At 37.6% G+C, this 18,881-nt stretch overlaps 1 protein-coding gene across 3 annotated transcripts in view; it reads right to left on the reverse strand.

Moving 5' to 3' along the window:
- Nucleotides 1-18,881, reverse strand: part of DSE (dermatan sulfate epimerase) — a 75,965-nt gene that overhangs the window by 12,263 nt on the left and 44,821 nt on the right. The gene's annotated exons all lie outside the window — the stretch shown is intronic.

The raw sequence follows: 18,881 nt of genomic DNA on the forward strand, positions 1-18,881 counted from the left end.
TCTACTTCTCAGAACAACAACAAAGGACACAAGTGAAGGTGCAGTCCAGAAGGTTTAATGACATAAAAAATAGATTTCCTTCCATATAAGACACAGCATAAAAGATTGTCTAATGTGAAAATTACAGACTTAACATTTTCTCTTTCCAGCTTCTGGCAACATTAAAATGTTCATTTTTAAGTTTTTTTTTTATACTGTTGATGAGAGAGAGAAGAGTATATTTATATTCTCGAGGGATTGAAAGTACGTAATATGTAGTGACAGAGCAAAATTCTCTGGACTAACCCATTAACTAGTGCTGGCCCTCCCCTTTCTACCTGCAGTAGGGTTCTTGGCTCTGTTCTACAATTATCATGCTAAACAGTTCAGCTAAAACATGCTAAAAGCATATATATATATCCCATCTTATTTCCCATAGGCTGATCCAGGTGAAGGTGCCATGGTATATAGTCTAGGTCCTCTCAATCTAGGCAGAGGCACTTGGTCAACATCATGATGAGGAGAGTGGCTAAAAAGCTGGTGTAAGTGAGTAAAGCGAGCCGATTTCAACTCAGATTTCTGCATCTCATTTTTTCTCAGAGTGAACTGCACTGATTTCAAGGATCTTCAAGTACTTTTTTAAGGAAGTCTAAAAGCTAATCCGTGAAGTACTAAACTGTCCTTTTCTAGGAAGCTACATGTCTGCTTGACTTGCTATGTAATTCTGCAATATTGGGTTGGCAAAAAAAAAAAACCCCGAACGAGCTTTTTTGGCCAACCTAATACGTTAATAGTGTGTGGCCTGCAGGAAACAGGAAGCTGAAAAGGATCTTTCGCAATCACAGTTCTATGGAATTATCCAGAAAACCCTCCCTATCTGTTCAGGATGTATTTGAGTAATCTCTGAAAGAGGGAAATAAATGAAGGGTGTACTGTACTTTTGGGAGGTGGAAGACAGCTCTCAATTAGGGATTAAACAAAAGCTTAACATTTCTATGCCAGAGCCTCTTTTTGGCAAACTAGTGACGCCTCAGCCTCTTTCTCAATGTGTTTTAAAACTCATAACATATAATACATAGGGGTACCAGGAAATGTATTATTTTGAAACACAATTATCAGTACAGATATTTTTTAAAACTGTGATATATGTGCTTCTTTATTACGATATTAAAATTCAAGATTTAATGGCTTGGATAGTAACTAGGGTAATTTGTAAGTAGTGATGAATATACATAATATTTTGAGGTGTATACAATAAGTGTATGTGATATGAAAATATCTGTGACAAAGACACAGGTTCTCCTCAGATTACTATAGTTGGTTATCTAGATACATGACTTAGAAGAGATGCTAAAATTTCAGGTACAGTGAAAATTTAGATGTAATATTTCTCTCATACAAACCCCACAGACACAGATTAAGAAAACTGAAGTTCTGAGAAACTACTTCTTCTAGACTGTGTTTCTCCTTCAGGCATTTATATTGGGTTGACCAATAGGATCATTTCCATTTCCATAATGGAAAACTCCTGACGAATCTTTCAGCCAATCCAATACTAAAGACTTGATAGTCTCAGTGAGGCCTTCTCTGCCCACTCTCAGAAGTTCAGTGTTACTCCTCAACCCACAGCATTTCATTCACCTTCTTCATTTCTCTGTCCTCCTGGCATTTAAGTATGTCTGTGTCTATGTGTGGGCTTCTCAGGCGGAGCAGTGGTAAAGAACGCACCTGTCAACGCAGGAGAAGCCAGAGACGTGGGTTTGATCCCTGGATTGGGACAATCTCTTGGAGAAGGAAATGGCAACCCACTCCAGTACTCTTGCCTGGAAAATTCTACAGACAGAGGAGCCTGGCAGGCTATGGTCCATGGGGTCACAAGGAGCTGGACACGACTGAGCAAGTAACACACACTAGACATGTGTGTGCTCAGTCATGTCCAACTCTTTGTGACCCTCATGGACTGTAGACTGCCGGGCTCCTCTGTCCATGGAATTCTTCAGCAAGAATACTGGAGTGGGTTGCCCTTTTCTTCGTCAGGGGATCTTCTTTTTTTTTTTTTTTCATCAGGGGATCTTCTCAACCCAGGGACTGAACCCAGGTCTCCTGCGTTGCAGGCAGATTCTTTATTGTCTGAGCTACCAGGGAAAGCCCAGGTTTATGTGTATATATCCTCTACCAGAATTGAAGTCCTAAAAGGCAGGGATATCTTCTCTCCTCTGCTGTATTCACTGTTGGATCCCCAATCGCGTAACAGTGACTGGCACACAGGAGACTTTCAATAAATCTTTTGGGGAAGAGAGAAAAAAATGAAGGAACAAGCCTGCAGGCCACACTGTTGACAGTGAATATGTGATGATTAAGAAATTAGCAGTTTAGAAGAATCACTTGGTATTTAACAATAATCTCAGTGTTTGGTTAGCTGTGCTAATGATACAGCCTGGTGCTAAAAGACTAAAGTTGATGAGCTTCTTACCCAGTTGGCCACGGACTAAGCCACCCTGCCAGTCAGCTTGCCAGTCTGTGTAGTGGTTGTAAACACACTGTGAGGAGGGTGAATTAATTCCCTGTTTCTAGGAAAGAAAACAACTCACACTGCAAGCTCACTGCCAGGGAGTCAGAAACAGTCCTCACTGATTCATGGTGGCCACAGAGCCAGACAGAGACTCCAAGGCATTTTCCCCCCAGCCCTGTGTCTCTGCACCATGTCATCTATAAATGGCAGCACATGCGCACAGCTGTGATAAAGCCGACATCAATGAGCCGTGACCACCTCCTGCAGGCTGACCTGTCTGATACACCACTGAACTGACCAGTGAACTTACTTTTATGGGTAAAAAAAACAATTTCCAAGCTCCCACATACAGTTGCTTATTCTAAGCAGTTTCCAATCCAACAAAACCTTTGAATTTTTTTTTAAAGTTCCTCATGGTAAGTCAATGCTTCATAAAAAAAACTTTAAATTATGTAATAAAAAATCTTTTTAAAAAGTTCCTGGTACCATCAGATGCATCACTATATCATTAAGAAATCTGACCTGTGATAGCTACATTTCTAAGAGATTACTTAAATTCTTTACTAATTCTTATGCAGATACAGAGAGTAATTACGGTTGAGAGTATATTTTATTATCATGGAAACCAACGGAAATTTGCTTCTAGCTCATGAATGGCAGTAAAGGATCTATCTTACTCAGTGTCATCCTAACCATCAGTTAGTAGGTTTATACTAAAGAATCACATTAAGAGATGAATCATAAAAAAAGATAGATATTAATTTATGAATTTTATCTCACTTTAAAATATGTATATGTACATATCCACCAATCTTTTCAAGGGGAGCCGAAAGCCTTCTCTTTGAATGTGGGTCTATGGATCGGTGTCATTATTTTTCCCTGCAAAGAACACATAACAGCACAATTTTCAGCCTTGGTTTCTCTAATATAGAAAGAAATTAAAGATATTTGTGAAGGAATATAGAATCCTTCCAGAATTTTGAGTTTTTCTCTAAACTTTTACTAATCTTATCCACATTAAATTATGCTGGAAGTTTTTTATAGTAAGTCATTCCAAAGCATTTAAGCATTTAGAAACATTCTTTTTTTAAAACTTACACTTATTCTATTTGTAGATTATTAAAACTGTGCAATTAAATGTATTAGTGATTATATGTATTAGGAAAGATAGACCCATCTGAATGCAGAGTTCCAAAGAATAGCAAGGAGAGAATACAAAACCTTCCTCAGGAATCAGTGCAAAGAAATAGAGGAAAACAATAGAATGGGAAAGACTAGAGATCTTTTCAAGAAAATTAGTGATACCAGTGGAACATTTCATGCAACGATGGGCAGAATAAAGGACAGAAGCAGTATGGACCTAATAGCAGCAGAAGATATTAATAAGAGGTGGCAAGGATACACAGAAGAACTGTACAAAAAAGATCTTCATGACCCAGATAACCACAATGGTGTGATCAGTCACCTAGAGCCAGACATCCTAGAATGCGAAGTCGAGTGGGCCTTAGGAAGCATCACTACAAACAATGCTAGTGAAGGTGACAGAATTCCAGTTGAGGTATTTCAAATCCTAAAAGACGATGCTGTTAAAAGTGCTGCACTCAATATGCCGGCAAATTTGGAAAACTCAGCAGTGGCCACAGGACTGGAAGGGTCAGTTTTTATTCCAATGCCAAAGAAAGGCAATGCTGAAGAATGCTCAAACTACCACACAATTCACTCATTTCACACACTAGCAAAGTAATGCTCAAAATTCTTCAAGCTAGGCTTCAACAGTATGTGAACCAAGAACTTCCCGATGTTCAAGCTGCATTTAGAAAAAGCAAAGGAACCAGAGATCAAATTCCCAACATCCCACTGGATCATAGGAAAAGCAAGAGAACTCCAGAAAAACATCTACTTCTGCTTCATTGACTAGGCTAAAGCCTTTGACCGTGTGGATCACAACAAACAGTGGAAAATTCTTATACCAGACCACCTTAACTGCCTCCTGCGAAACCTGAATGCAGGTCAAGAAGCAACAGTTGGAACCGGACATGGAACAACGGACTGGTTCCAAATTCGGAAAGGAGTACACCAATGCTGTATATTGTCACCCTGCTTATTTAAGTTATATATCAGGTGAAATGTCAGGCTGGAGGAAGCACAAGCCGGAATCAAGATTGCTGGGAGAAATATCAATAAGCCATATGCAGATGACACCATCCTTATGGCAGAGAAAGGAAAAAGGAAAGTGAAGTCACTCCGTCGTGTCTGACTCTTTGCAACCCCATGGACTATAGCCTACCAGAATCCTCTGTCCATGGGATTTTCCAGGCAAGAGTACTGGACTAGGTTGCCATTTCCTTCTCAGGGGATCTCCCCAACCCAGGGATCGAACCGGGTTTCCCGCATCGTAGACAGACGCTTTACTGTCTGAGCCACCGGACAGCCAAGTATGGCAAAGAGTGAAAAGGAATTAAAGAGCTTGTTGGTGAAGGTTAAAGAGGAGAGTGAAAAAGTTGGCTTAAAATTCAACGTTCAAAAAACTAAAATCATGGCATCCAGTCCCATCATGACAAATAGATGGCGAAACAATGGTAACAGTAACAGACTTTATTTTCTTGGGCTCCAAAATCACTGCAGATGGTAACTAAAGCCATGAAATTAAAAGACACTTGCTCCTTGGAGGAAAAGCTATGACCAACCTAGGGAGCATATTATAAAGCAGAGTCATTATTTTGCCAACAAAGGTCTGTCTAGTTAAAGCTATGGTTTTTCCAGTAGTCAGGTATGGACATGAGAGTTGGACCATAAAGAAAGCTGAATGTCAAAGAATTGATGCTTTAAACTGTGATGCTGAAGAAGACTCTTGAGAGTCCCTTGGACTGCAAGGAGGTCAAACCGGTCCATTCTAAAGGAAATCAATCCTGAATATTCATTGGAAGCACTGATGCTGAAGCTGAAGTTCCAATACTTTGGCCACCTGATGGGAAGAGGTGACTCATTAGAAAATAACCTGATGCTGGGAAAGACTGAAGGCAGGAGAAGGGGACGACAGAGGATGAGATGGTTGGATGGCATCACCAATAGACATGAGTTTGAGCAAGCTCGTGGAGATGGTGAAGGACAGGGTAGCCAGGTGTGCTGCAGTCCATGCGTGGGGTTACAAAGAGTCAGAAATGACTGAACGACTGAACAACAACAATGTATTAGTGAAAGTGGCATAAACTGATTTGAGAACAAATATAACTGATACTTCCTAAGCACATAATGTCCTACTGGTGGTGACAGAAATGAATAGACACAGTAGAAGGTGGCCCAGCAGCTTTGACATTCAGCAATCTCTGAGCGCTGCTGCCAGTTACACAAGGGATGGAGGTTAATTTCATTGGCAATTCAGTTAACAGGTGGTTAGTTAAGAAAATTAAAGAAGTTAAGAGGTTAGTTAGGAAAATTTTTACTGTATTCCTCTTTTTATAAGCTGTACTTTGACCTGTTTAGAGAACAGGTCTTTGACCTGTTTAGAGAACTGTTCTTAAATTAAGGCCCATGAACCCCTGGGGTCTCTTGAGACTCTTTCAGGGGATTCATGAATAAAAATTATTCACATAATACTATAAAGATGTTATATATTGATATTCACACTGATGGTGCAGAAGCAGTAGTGGGTTAAAAATGTTGGCATCTCAGCAAGAATCCAGGTAGGGGCACTGAACTGCTCTAGAAATCCTTGTAAGATTCTGCACACTGCCATGCACTCTAAGTTTTAAAGAAGAACAATACACTTAAGAATATCTTTAATAAACCCAGTTTCATTTGAGAATATCCTTAATAAAGTGGTAAAAATGATTGATTTTATAAAATATCAAACTTTTTAGTACATATCTTTCTAATATCCTGAGTGATGAAATGGAAAGTATGTATAAAGCACTGTGGGTAGCAAAGTAAATAGCTGTAATGAGGAGAAGAAATTGTGCATTGAGTTGAGAGTGGAACCAGCTCCTTGTTTTTTTATGAAAAACATCATTTTTACATGAGACAATGACTAACTGACAAATTTCAGTTTTTTAGACTTGGGTATTTAAGTGGAAGTTCCCTTGAAACAAGGAAGCCTTCCAGTTCAAGGAAAAGGTTTTGTTGACAGTGACAAAATTTGAGCTTTCAATCAAAAAAAAAAAAAAAAGAATTTTGGAAAACTTGTTACCATGAACTTAAAAGTTTAACAATACTTTAAAAGACTTTTCTGATGAGGTCAGTGATAACAAATGTGCAGGAGATGTAAAAGACGCAGGTTCAATCCCTGGGTTGGGAAGATTTCCTGGAGAAAGAAATGGCAACCCACTCCAGTATTCTTGCTGGAGAATCCCACGGACAGAGAAGCCTGGCAGGATATGGTCCATAGGGTCGCAGCGTCGGACAGGACTGAAGCGGCTTAGCATGCATACATAAACGTGTCAACATTTCAGAGATGGGAATAACTCAGAGAATAAACATTCAAATAAACAGGCATGACATTACAAAACCATGCAAAGATAAAAAGATTTATTTTAAGTGCAAAACATACCAATGGACTTTTTACCAGTTAAAATATATAAGGAGCTTATTAACTAACATAATTTCAGAATCCACATTGAAACTAACTTTTAAAATCCAGATTCCACATAAAACTAACCTATACAAAACTACCACATGTCAAGTTCTAGTATGGTATCAAAGAAGCTATCCATAATTATCTGAAAAGACTCCTCAAATACCCCCTCCCTTTTTAGTCACATGTCTGTATGAAGCTGGATTTTCTTCATGTGTTTCAACCTAAATACTACATTGCAACCAACTGAATACAGAAGCAGATATTTAAGATTTGCAACAGCATAAACCAATGATGACCTCTTTCACACTAAATATTTTGTTTCCAAAAACCTAGCTATTTTTTTCCTAAAAATGTTACCTATGTTAATATGAAATGGACCTCTTTTTTTCAAATGAATGAATAAATATTTTTAAAAATTTCTTAGATTTAGTTTCTAGTACGGTAAATTTTAATAGGCATAGCCCACATAAACAAAGCTCTTTGATGTTCAGTGTCATTAATTTTTAAGAGTGTAAAAGAACTCTGAGTCCAAAATTTTTAAAATCTACTGCCTAGAATATTTTCAAAGGTGAATTTAGGTGAATTTATGTGAAAAAGAATGATGTGAACATAGAAACTATGAATTGCTCAGGTTGGAACGCACAGTATTGATATGGAAAGGCATAGGATTTATCATGATGTGCTGTTACCATAAATCAAGTTATGACTGTAAAAGGAAGAAACATAGTAACCTTTCCAAAATTAGTAGCTTCATTAATCAGAATTTTTATAATAATTTTATGGAGACAGACGGCTTCTATTATCATACACACTTTTGAACTACTATGTAAAGAGTACAAAAATAGGTAATCTAAGGAGCCTATTACTTAAAAGTTTGACAGCTGACTTGATGAAATAATAAAATAGTTAACATAGTAACAATGTTGACATCTATTTTTATTTGCATAGATTTTAGTTTTAAATGCTCAAATAATTATATTAAAACTTTTTCATATAGTCTTAGTAGAAACATAGTCTGAAACACAGTCTGTAGAAAATTATTATCTGTGAAAAGATTAATACTTACATATCTAAGATTAACCTTAGGCATTATAATGTTTGCAGAATACTCTATGTATAATATTGTTTAAATTTTTATACTATTTCATTGACAAATACTGTTAAAGTGTATATTTGGAGTAATAGAGGTTCTGTATTTAAAAATCCAAGAGCTGTCAAGAAATCACTGATATTTATTTAAATGCATCAACAGTTTATTTTTAAAAATACTAGAAACAATGGGATAATGTAACTCCCTTTATAATATTTTGATTATTAGTCCTGTTTTTGAGCACTTTTTACAGCTTGACAATTTTATACCAGGCTTTTCATATGTAACTACATTTTGAAGGTCATGATTTGATTGATTCATGGCATAGGTAAATTTAAGTGTTTTCACAAGTATGTCTGAATGAGGTTCCACTGTTTATTAAACCTTTCAAAAAGCGGAACTCCAAATAATCCTTCTTTTTTTTTCATTTTGAGATAACACATAGTTTTGTAACCTATAAAATATTTATATAGTAAATTCATAAAGTAGATGACTCATTTAAAAATCTGGTTTATTTTAGACAATAGATGTTTATGTAAACATAAATTTAAGAGAAAATGAAGTAAGCTTTAAAGGAATTAAGAATTTGAACGTAGAATACAGCGATGAACTCTTCGGAAATTCCCAAATATAACTTTACAGAGCAAAGCAGCACCAATTTCACATTTGCCAGCTTCACTGAAGCTATGTCTACTGCACATAAGCCACACCTTTGCCTACAGCATGTACTTGGGTATACCAACAAAACACGCTAATATAAGGCCAGTTCTATTTTTAAATGTAAATCAATTCATTCATTCTAAAAGTGTCCTAAAGACAGTCACCAGATAGACAGTCATTCCATTTTTCAACCAAATGCCTCTGTATGCTTGGAAACAAACTCCTGTAAGTTAGGAGAGTCCTGTGTTACCAAGGCTTTTGAAAATATGACTAACGGCCGTTGTGATTCATCTTTTTTTCCGCTAAGTTAAACGTAAAAACTAGCCATAAATGTTAAATGTCAGTAATATGTTACATTTTGTAAGTAATTCCTACAACATTTAGCCAAAGGAAGTGGATTTCTAACCTGGCCGTGTCTGTGAAGCAGAGTGGGACTCTGAGAATTGTGAATTGTCAACTGCCAACAAGAGCCAAGTTAGCCTGGAATATAGAGAAACTTGATCTGGGGGCCTCTGAGTAGGCAGTGAGCTACCTAAGGGACATGTTCAACTCAGCTCTGGCCTAGCATGTATTCCATATTCCAAGTGTTTGGTCAGGAGACTAAGGGGTGGTATTTGCATCATAAAGCAAAATTAACTATAGTTGGGAGGAAAGAGGAAACTTATACTTCATGTTAATTAAGCAGGTAGTATGTGCCACGCCCTTTATATACTTATTTCATTTAATCTTCAAAACGCACATTAGACGTAATATCCCCATTTCATGGATTGTAAAAGTGGTATTTGGACAGGAAAATTATTCATTGAAGATCACATAGTTAAGTTAAATGATGAGCCATGAACAGAATCCAGAACTATCTGAATCTAGAATTTTTACTTCTTCTTGATGGGAAGTACTGTGCTTTTAAAGAAAGTCACGAACTTTGCATAAGAACCCAGCCAGAAGAAAGTGCTAGTCAGCAAACCTACCAAGAGCTAACTAGGCAGAACGGCACTTATGCTGAAATGTAACACAGGGTTCCAAAACCCTACCACGTTCAAGAGAGAAATAAGGTACAAGATGTGGAGAAAGGGGCAGATGTGAGAAATGACAGTGTGCTCACATGGTTCTTCAGGGTCCACCCAAGGAACATGTGACTCCAACCACAAAACATTCCTGAAACAATTCTTCTCCCTGCAGACCTCTGCTGAGCCTGGGGCTCCTAATGTACTGTTCCAGAGACAGCTGGTCCAGGGGCTGCTGGGCTTGAACCTGCAAGCTGAGAATCTTTAGCTCCTTAAGCTAGCCAAGACTAGAGACACAGAAATAGACAATGAATTTTCCTTTTTGAACTTCTACTTTGCACCCTGCATGCATGCTTAGTCGTTCAGTCATGTCCAACTCTGTAACTCTACATATTGCCGCCCGCCAGCCTCCTCTGTCCATGGGGTTTCCCAGGCAAGAATACTGGAGTGGGTTGCCATTTCCTTCTCCAGGGGATCTTCCTGACCCAGGGATTGAAACTGCATCTCCTGTGTCTCCTGCACTGGCAGGCAGGTTCTTTATCTGCTGACTCACCTGGGAAGCCACTTGAGAACAACCGCTAGAAGGATAAGCAGAAGGACGGAACTAGAATTGACTGTATATAAAGACATCTACAGGGAAAATGACGTATCAAAACTAAACTCGGAACTAAAAAAGACCATTTTCTTCCACAATCTTCATTTTTATATTCATGAAATCTCTGGATTCAATATAGAACACTACCACTTAACTTCATTTTAAAGCTATACATTTAATATTGCAAATATTAAATTCTAACAAAAGTTTAGGTCAGTCTGGCCCTACTTAAGAATATTGAGGAGTCAATTATGCAAAAGCAGAAACTAAAAACGATATTCTTTTTTACTTAAGTATTCTATATGGTTTACAGAGAAAATGAATTAGTCTGAATGCCAAAACATACCAAGTTAATATAAATAAAACATAGAACAGTGCTGTTAAATGGAAAATGGCACTGCCCTGTCATTATTCCAATGTTTAATTCACTGACACAAAGTCTTTTTATCCAAATACTCAATTTATGCTCTCCAAGTATAATCTACATAAATGGAACCAAACAGCATTCATAATTGTAATCCATTTTTACTAGCCAAGTGTTCTTTGGGCTATTGCCTACCCTAAAAAGGTAAGTAGGAGAAACACTGTAAGTAAGATGATTCAAATTTGATAAGAAGACCTCTGTTCTGTAAGAATGGCAGAGCTCAAAGGACTAGAGTTTAAAACAGGCTTATCTATCAAATTCTAATAATAAATTATGAAAGAATCAGTTATAATGGAGAAATTTCTGAAACGAAAAGGTGGTAGGAGAGAATAACACAGAGTTTCCTGTATTGTTCAGAAAAGCTTAATAAAATGACTTTTGGCCATTTAAAAAGTAGCTTGGTATTTTATATGTTTAGCATGCTTTATATTTATATATGTAAAACATTTCTAAATGTTTCAGTTGAACAATTCATAGATGTCATCACTTTAGTCAATGACTATGCAAGCATCCAGTGATTATGTGAGAAAAAATGCCTAGAAGTAGACAATTTCATTTTAAGAAAAAATTAAACATGCAAGAAGAGCCAGGGAAGTAAATGAGAATAACAATGGTGGAGGGTGACTAGCTCTGCCAGAGAAGAAAACACACCACAAAACTTCACTACTCAGAACAGTGGTACTAACATAAGAATAGACATACATACCAATGGAACAAAACAGAAAATTCAGAAATAGATGCAAAAACATATGCAAACTTGGTGTATGATAAAGATATGTGATCAAAAATCAACAGTGAAATGAAGTACCTTTTAACAGGTTACACTGGAACAACTAGATAGTCATTTGAAGAAAAAAGAAAACTGAATTCAAACCTTACAGAACATAAGAAAATAAATTCTAAATCAATTAGGCATCTAAATGTAAAATAAGAAATATAAATCTTAAAGCAAAACATAGATGAATTCCTTTGTGACCAGAAGGGAAAGCCTTTCCAACTAAGATTCAAAAACAAGGAGCAACAGAAGAAAAGAGTGACAATTTTGGCCACATATAAATGAAATGAAACAAAAATAACCCAAAAACCTTTTTGCATAGGAAAAACAAGACCACAAATAAACACAAGTAAACTGGGAAGAATATTTTAATCATGGATCTTAAATACAGTTAGACTTACCCTAATAATATCAAAGGCTCCTAAAACGTAAGAAAAAAAAAAAACCTCATTGGAAAAATGAGCAAGTGACAAACAAGACAGTTAACAACAACAAAAAAGAGGCAAACATCTCCCATTCAAAATGTTCACCTCCACTTATTATAAAAAAGAAATTTAAATTAAATCTGCAACAACTAATCTTATCAGTGAAAAAAAATCAAGTATGATAAACACTCCAGTAAAAGCTGTGGAGAAATAGAAACACTCTTAAAAAGCTGTCAGGGATGCAGAATAGTATAAATCCTATGGGGCAGAGTTTGGCACCAAATTTTATATGGATTTTGTATTTTGAGCCAGTAATATCACAAACAGAAAACCATATATGCATGAGGTTATTTATCGTGGCATTATTTGTAATATGATCCTAACATGGTAAATTGTGAACCATGTAAACATTTCAGATGTTTAAAATTAAACATAAGCCAGAAATAAATACTGAAATGAAAGGATACAGTTGGGATTTGATTCACTATAAGAAGAACAAATATGAGAATATGTTCCAAACGAACAAGATAAATATCTAGAAATCAAATATGTTCCAAACAAAAGAATAAGATAAATCTCTAGAAATCAATCTAAATCTCTAGAAATCAATCTTAACAAAATGGAGATGAGTGATTACCTGACAGAGTCAAAACAACAGTCATAAACACGCTCAAAGTTAGGAGAGCAATGCATGAACAAAAGGGAGCGCTTCAACAGAGACAGAAAATATTAAAAAGCACGAAGCACTGTAGTGTCGTAGCACTGAACTAAATTCAAAAGGATTCAACTGCAGACTACACCAAGTGGAAAAAAGGATCAGTGAACTTAAAGAGAGGATAGTGGAATTCACCCAGTCAGAGGAGAAAAAAGGAAAAAGAACAACAACAAAAAAAACCCCCCAGTGAAGACAGAATAAGGGACTTATCAGTTCACTTCAGTCGCGTCCGACTCTGCGACCCCATGGACTGCACCACGCCAGGCCTCCCTGTCCATCACCAACTCCGGGAGTTTACTCAGACTCATGTCCATTGAGTCGGTGATGCCATCCAACTATCTCATCCTCTGTTGTCCCATTCTCCTCCCGCCTTCAATCTTTCCCAGCATCAGGGTCTTTTCAAATGAGTCAGTTCTTCGCATCAGGTGGCCAAAGTACTGGAGTTTCATGTTCAACATCAGTCCTTCCAATGAATATTCAGGACTGACTTCCTTTAGGATGGACTGGTTGAATCTCCTTGAGCTCCAAGGGAAGGGACTTTTGGGATACCATTAAGACCAGTATACACATTATAGGGGTAAGAAGAAGAGGGAAGAAGAAAGAGAAGTTTATGCAAAGATATAATGATTGAAAACTTCCCTAGCCTGAGGGGAAAGAAACAGACACTCAGACAGAGGTAGACCAGAGTATCAAAAAAGATGCCTCTAAAGAGACCCACAGCAAGACACATAATTAAATTTTAAAAATAGAAAGACAAGAGCAACTTATTATATACAAGGGAACTCCCATAATACTATCAGCAGAATTTTACAAAGTGAGATGATACACTAACAGTGTTGAAAGAAAAAAGAAAACAACTGTGGATCAAAAATAACCAAGTAAAACTGTCTCTCAGAATTGAAGGAAAGACAGAAAGTTTTCCAGATAAACATATGCTGAAGTAGTTTATCACTACTAACTGGCCTTACAAGAAATGTTAAAGGGAGTTCTTCAAACTGAAATCAAAGGACACCAATTAGCAACATGAAAACACATGAAAGTATAAAATTCAATGGTAGAAGTAAATATACACTTAAATGCAGAGTAATAGTGTAACGGTGGCGGGTAAATCACTTATAAACCTAGTATAAAAGTTAAAAGAAGACGGCATTAAAAAAATAACTATATAATAATTATTATTAGGGACTTCCCTGGTGGTCTAGTGGCTAAGACTCCGCACTCCCAATGCAGGGGGCCGGGTTTATTCCCGGTCAGGGAACTAGAGCCCACATGCCACAACTAAGAGTTTGTATCCTGCAACTCAGAGATTCCGTGTGTGGCAGCTAAGACCTGGTACAGTCAAATAAGTAAATATTTTTTAATAATAATTTTTAATAGATACACAATGTAAAAAGACAACCAAGGTTTCAAAATTTACCTCTCACGAATACTTCCTCTGGAAGCCACTGGAGAATTTAATTTCTCCACCCAAATTAGGATATATACCAAGGAAAAGACAACACGAGATTAATGGCACAGGGGATCCACAACCCAAGAGGAAAGAAGAGTAAGTCAACAGCTATACAGCAGATCTAGATTATAACCAGTCAAACGATGTGGCAGTTCCCTCTTCAAGAAGACGAATTGTTAAGAATGCCTTATTAAAAATAATCTGGATGGAATGGGTTAAGAGATTTACATAACCATATGAGAGTCTGGTTGGCAACTGGTGATAAATGCATAGAAAACTAAGCAAATAAAGCAAAAAGGCTATAAGTAATCCTAGAGAAAACAAAAAGTTGTACACATATTGAATGTAATCACAGTATAAGACATGGCTCAGCTGTTAATAGCTTTTGCTTCATTAAAACATGCAAACACAATATTCATTCAATCAAAATCACAACATATCTACACTGGAAAGCTGGAGGGACAAGAAGTCTGTATGTGTTTATGTTAGCTGGTATGTGTGAGACATGGATGAGTGATGCATCTACAAGCCAAAGGATGCCGAGGGTTGCCTACAACCACCTGAAGCTAGGACCGTGGCATAAGACAGTTCTTCCTCAGAGCCTCCAGAAGGAACCAAACCTGCTGACACCTTGATTGCAGATTTCTAGTCTACAGAACTGTGAGAAAATCAGCTTCTGTTTGTTTTAAGCCACCTAGTCTATGGTACTTTGTTACAGCTGCCCTAAGAATAAGACCGACCTTACAGAATCTGACTTGTCATCACCGCCATCTTGCATGCACCATCTTCCACCTTCCCACTGCTGTCTGAACACATGGTGACTCCTACTTATTTTAAAGCAATCCTCTTATATTCTGACATTACCACATACAAAAGGGCAAATAATTACCTGTGATATTGAGTTGAAAAACTGAGAGAGGTACTTTAAGGGGGAAGGGGAGGGTGGGATGAATTGAGACATTGGGACTGGCATATATACACTATTGATATTATGTATAAAACAGATAACTAAAGAGAACCTACTGTATAGCACAGGGAACTCTAGTCAGAGTTCTGCGGGGACGTAAATGGGAAAGAAATCCAAAAAAGAGGGGATATGTGTATACATATAGCCGATTCCCTTTGCTATACACTAGAAAGTAACACAACACTGTAAAGCAGCTACATGCCAATAAAAATTAATTTAAAAAAAACACATTAAAAAAGGTGAGGGACAAAACGTGAGGGCAAAAATGGTACTCAAATTGCTAAGTCTTGCCACCCTGATGGTAGCAAAATATCAAACTCAAAATGAGGCCGACCTTAAGGTGCTAGGATACATGAAACAATATTTTACTTTCTATTATGGTTTCCTCAATAAGGTTAATATTTACCCAAGATTTCTACTTTTTTATGCTTTATCAGACTTTTTCTCTTTTACAATATGCTTTTTCAAGGTTTTGCTGAAGTTGCCCTTTTAAAACAGTGAATGAACTGTGGTTGATTTTATGATGGGTGCCAATTGGAAGTAATGTGCTGCAGAATTTATTCCACTCGGCCCTGGAAACCTGAAATGTAATCATTAATCACAGACTTGCACTGTTTCCTAATGAAAAAAAGATGCTTAATAATACATCTTAGGAACAAATATTCTGAACACTAGAATTATGGAATAAAGAAGCCACCTCAAAGAGTGAAGCAGTCCCCTCCCTGGAGATCTTCAAGAAGGGATTCTAGGGAATGTGTTTATCAGAATGTTAGAAGGAGATATCAAATTATAAATCACAAGCTATTAATAGATTATGGAATGAATATAAGGGGCTGTGACCAGCATATTTTTAGTGGAAATTAATGTCATTGAGGATGGTGATTGCAGCCATGAAATTAAGGATGCTTACTCCTTGGAAGGAAAGTTATGACCAACCTAGACAGCATATTAAAAAGCAGAGACATTACTTAGCCAACAAAGGTTCGTCTAGTCAAGGCTATGGTTTTTCCAGTAGTCATGTATGGATGTGACAATTGAACTATAAAGAAAGCTGAGCGCCGAAGAATTGATGCTTTTGAACTATGGTGTTGGAGAAGACTCTTGAGAGTCCCCCGGACTGCAAGGAGATCCAACCAGTCCATCCTAAAGGAGATCAGTCCTGGATGTTCATTGGAAGGACTGATGTTGAAGCTGAAACTCCAATACTTTGGCCACCTGATGCTGAGAGCTGACTCATTTGAAAAGACCCTGATGCTGGGAAAGATTGAAGGCAGGAGGAGAAGGGGATGACAGAGGATGAGATGGCTGGATGGCATCACCGACTTGATGGACATGGGATTGGGTGGACTCCAGGAGTTGGTGATGGACAGGGAGGCCTGGCGCGCTGTGCTTCATGGGGTTGCAAAGAGTTGGACATGACTGAGCGACTGAACCGAGCTGAACTGAAGTGAATGGCATGGAATAGAAAATAGAGTGCAGAGCATAACTTAAATGCAAGGCCTGGTTCTACTTACACATTTACATATGTAGAGTTATATGTATACTGGGTTATGATGTCTATTTTACTTCTTACTGTAGGTCAGAGTCAAAAAAGGTTTGAAAGTCACTGTCTTAGAGAATAAATGTGCCACATCAGATGCATCCTGTATGCGGAGAGGACCCAGGCTCAGGTCCTGGCTTCTGTGCGTGGATCGAGGTCAAGACCTGGTTTCCCCAAACACTTTCCAGCAGAGGATCCGGAGCTAGCCAAAAGGGAAAACCCACTGAGAGTTCATTGGAAAGGAAGCCAGACCACCAGAGAAGCTCAGAATGTTCAAAGAGGGCAGAAGATGGTATACAATGAAGGCAGGTATAAAACAGCAAACAGATCCACACAGTCAATTCAAGAACGAAAAATAATTTGTCACCATGTAGAAAAAGAACCAAAAAAAAAAAAAAAAAACCCCATTTCTCATCCCCCCAAACAATCTGTTTGGCTTTGAAGTCATTTATTTTTAAGAGAGATAATGAAATAATACCTATGAACAGCACCCTGTCCAATAATGTTTATTTCATTCATGTCCTGGGGACATAATTTTAAAGAGTATTTCTTAAAAAGTCATCTGGCAACAAAGTGGAGTAAGCCAGCTTAGGATTTTTCTTTGTGAATCATAAAAAATTTGGAAGATGTACCATTTGCCATAAAACAGAATTAATGGGTAAAGTAAATTTAGATTAAATTATGAGCCAAATTTGTAAGCCACTTCAACATGCCAAGGGCAGTAAACATATCCCCAAGTTTTAGATCCAGACTTATCCAGAGTTATCTGTTATAATGAAAATAAAAGTGTTATACTGAAAATAAAAGTGAAATGGCAGCCCACTCCAGTATTCTTGCTTGTAAAATCCCATAGACAGAGCAGCCTGGTGAGCTACATACAGTCCATGGGGTTGCACAGTCAGAAAGAACTGAGCACATAAACTCATAAGCCACCCCAAAGGCTGAAGGTAATCACATCTTCTTTTACCAAGTAACAGGCTATGATAGAAAAGCAAAGAGCAGAAGATTCAAACCGGCTTTAATAATAGTGTAAAATCTTCCCCGTGTCAACAGGTTCTCCAAAGAAAGTAAAATAGTAAACTTCATATGGTTTTTCAAAATAATGACTCAAAGTCTAGGGTGGGAAGATATTAAAGTTAATGTAAAATTTAAGCAATATGTGTGGATTTATTCTCATCTCTCCCTTTCCCTAGATTTTTTTCTTAGAAGAGTGAATTCCCTGTAATTGAATCACAAAAACAAACCAAAAGCTGCACATTAAATTGTTACAAGCCCAAATTGCCATCCATACCTCATCAAGAATCTTTTTTTCTTTTTTTCCCCTCAACTTCAGAAAAACAGCATGATTCACTCAAGTGGATACTTTCCTCCTGGAGTGCCGCCTGCATGATGTTTCATTTTGGCTTCACATCCAGAAAGTGATTTGAGGACACCCAAGTGACTGTACTGTTCTTTTAGCACGTTACCTTGCCTTCTCATTCTTCTTGTTGTTATTCATTTATTTATTGTGGTTAGCCTACTTTAATTAAATCTGACCTGCTCTGAACTTTCCTTCTAAATTTTGCTATCATCAACAGAAACTAAGTCCATCGTATTTAGAAGCAAATTTTTTATTGGATAAAATCTTTTTTTTTTTCCCTAGTGACAGTTTTTAAAGTCACAGTATACTTCCAGCAAACAGGAGGTAGCTAAAAATAATGCCGGAGAGACATGAACTCAACATCTCCTCTTGGGCCCACAGGCTCTTCAAACTTTGCTGATCCCAAACCAAACCCTCTATTAGTATTCTCCAAGAGTTCCCAGTGTTGCTATCTCACTGAAAGGTCCCACCATCCTCTCAGCATCCCATAAAGAATGTTTCTGGTCCTTCTTGTCCTCAAATATAATTGTCAAGTCTTATACATGCTAAGGGGCTTCCCAGGTGGCCCTAGTGGTAAAGAGCCTGCCTGCTAATGCAGGAGACGCAAGAGATATGGGTTTGGTCCCCGGGTTGGGAAGATCCCCTGGAGGAGGGCACAGCAACCCACTCCAGTATTCTTGCCTGAAGAATACCCTGGACAGAGGAGCCTGGTGTGCTATCGTCCATGGGGTCGCAAAGAGTCAGACATGACTTAAACAACTTAACACACATAGCACATACATGCGAAGCCTTAGACCTTTCTGGAACCCATC

Source organism: Cervus elaphus, chromosome 28, assembly GCF_910594005.1.
Source record: "Cervus elaphus chromosome 28, mCerEla1.1, whole genome shotgun sequence".
Lineage (NCBI taxonomy): Eukaryota > Metazoa > Chordata > Mammalia > Artiodactyla > Cervidae > Cervus > Cervus elaphus.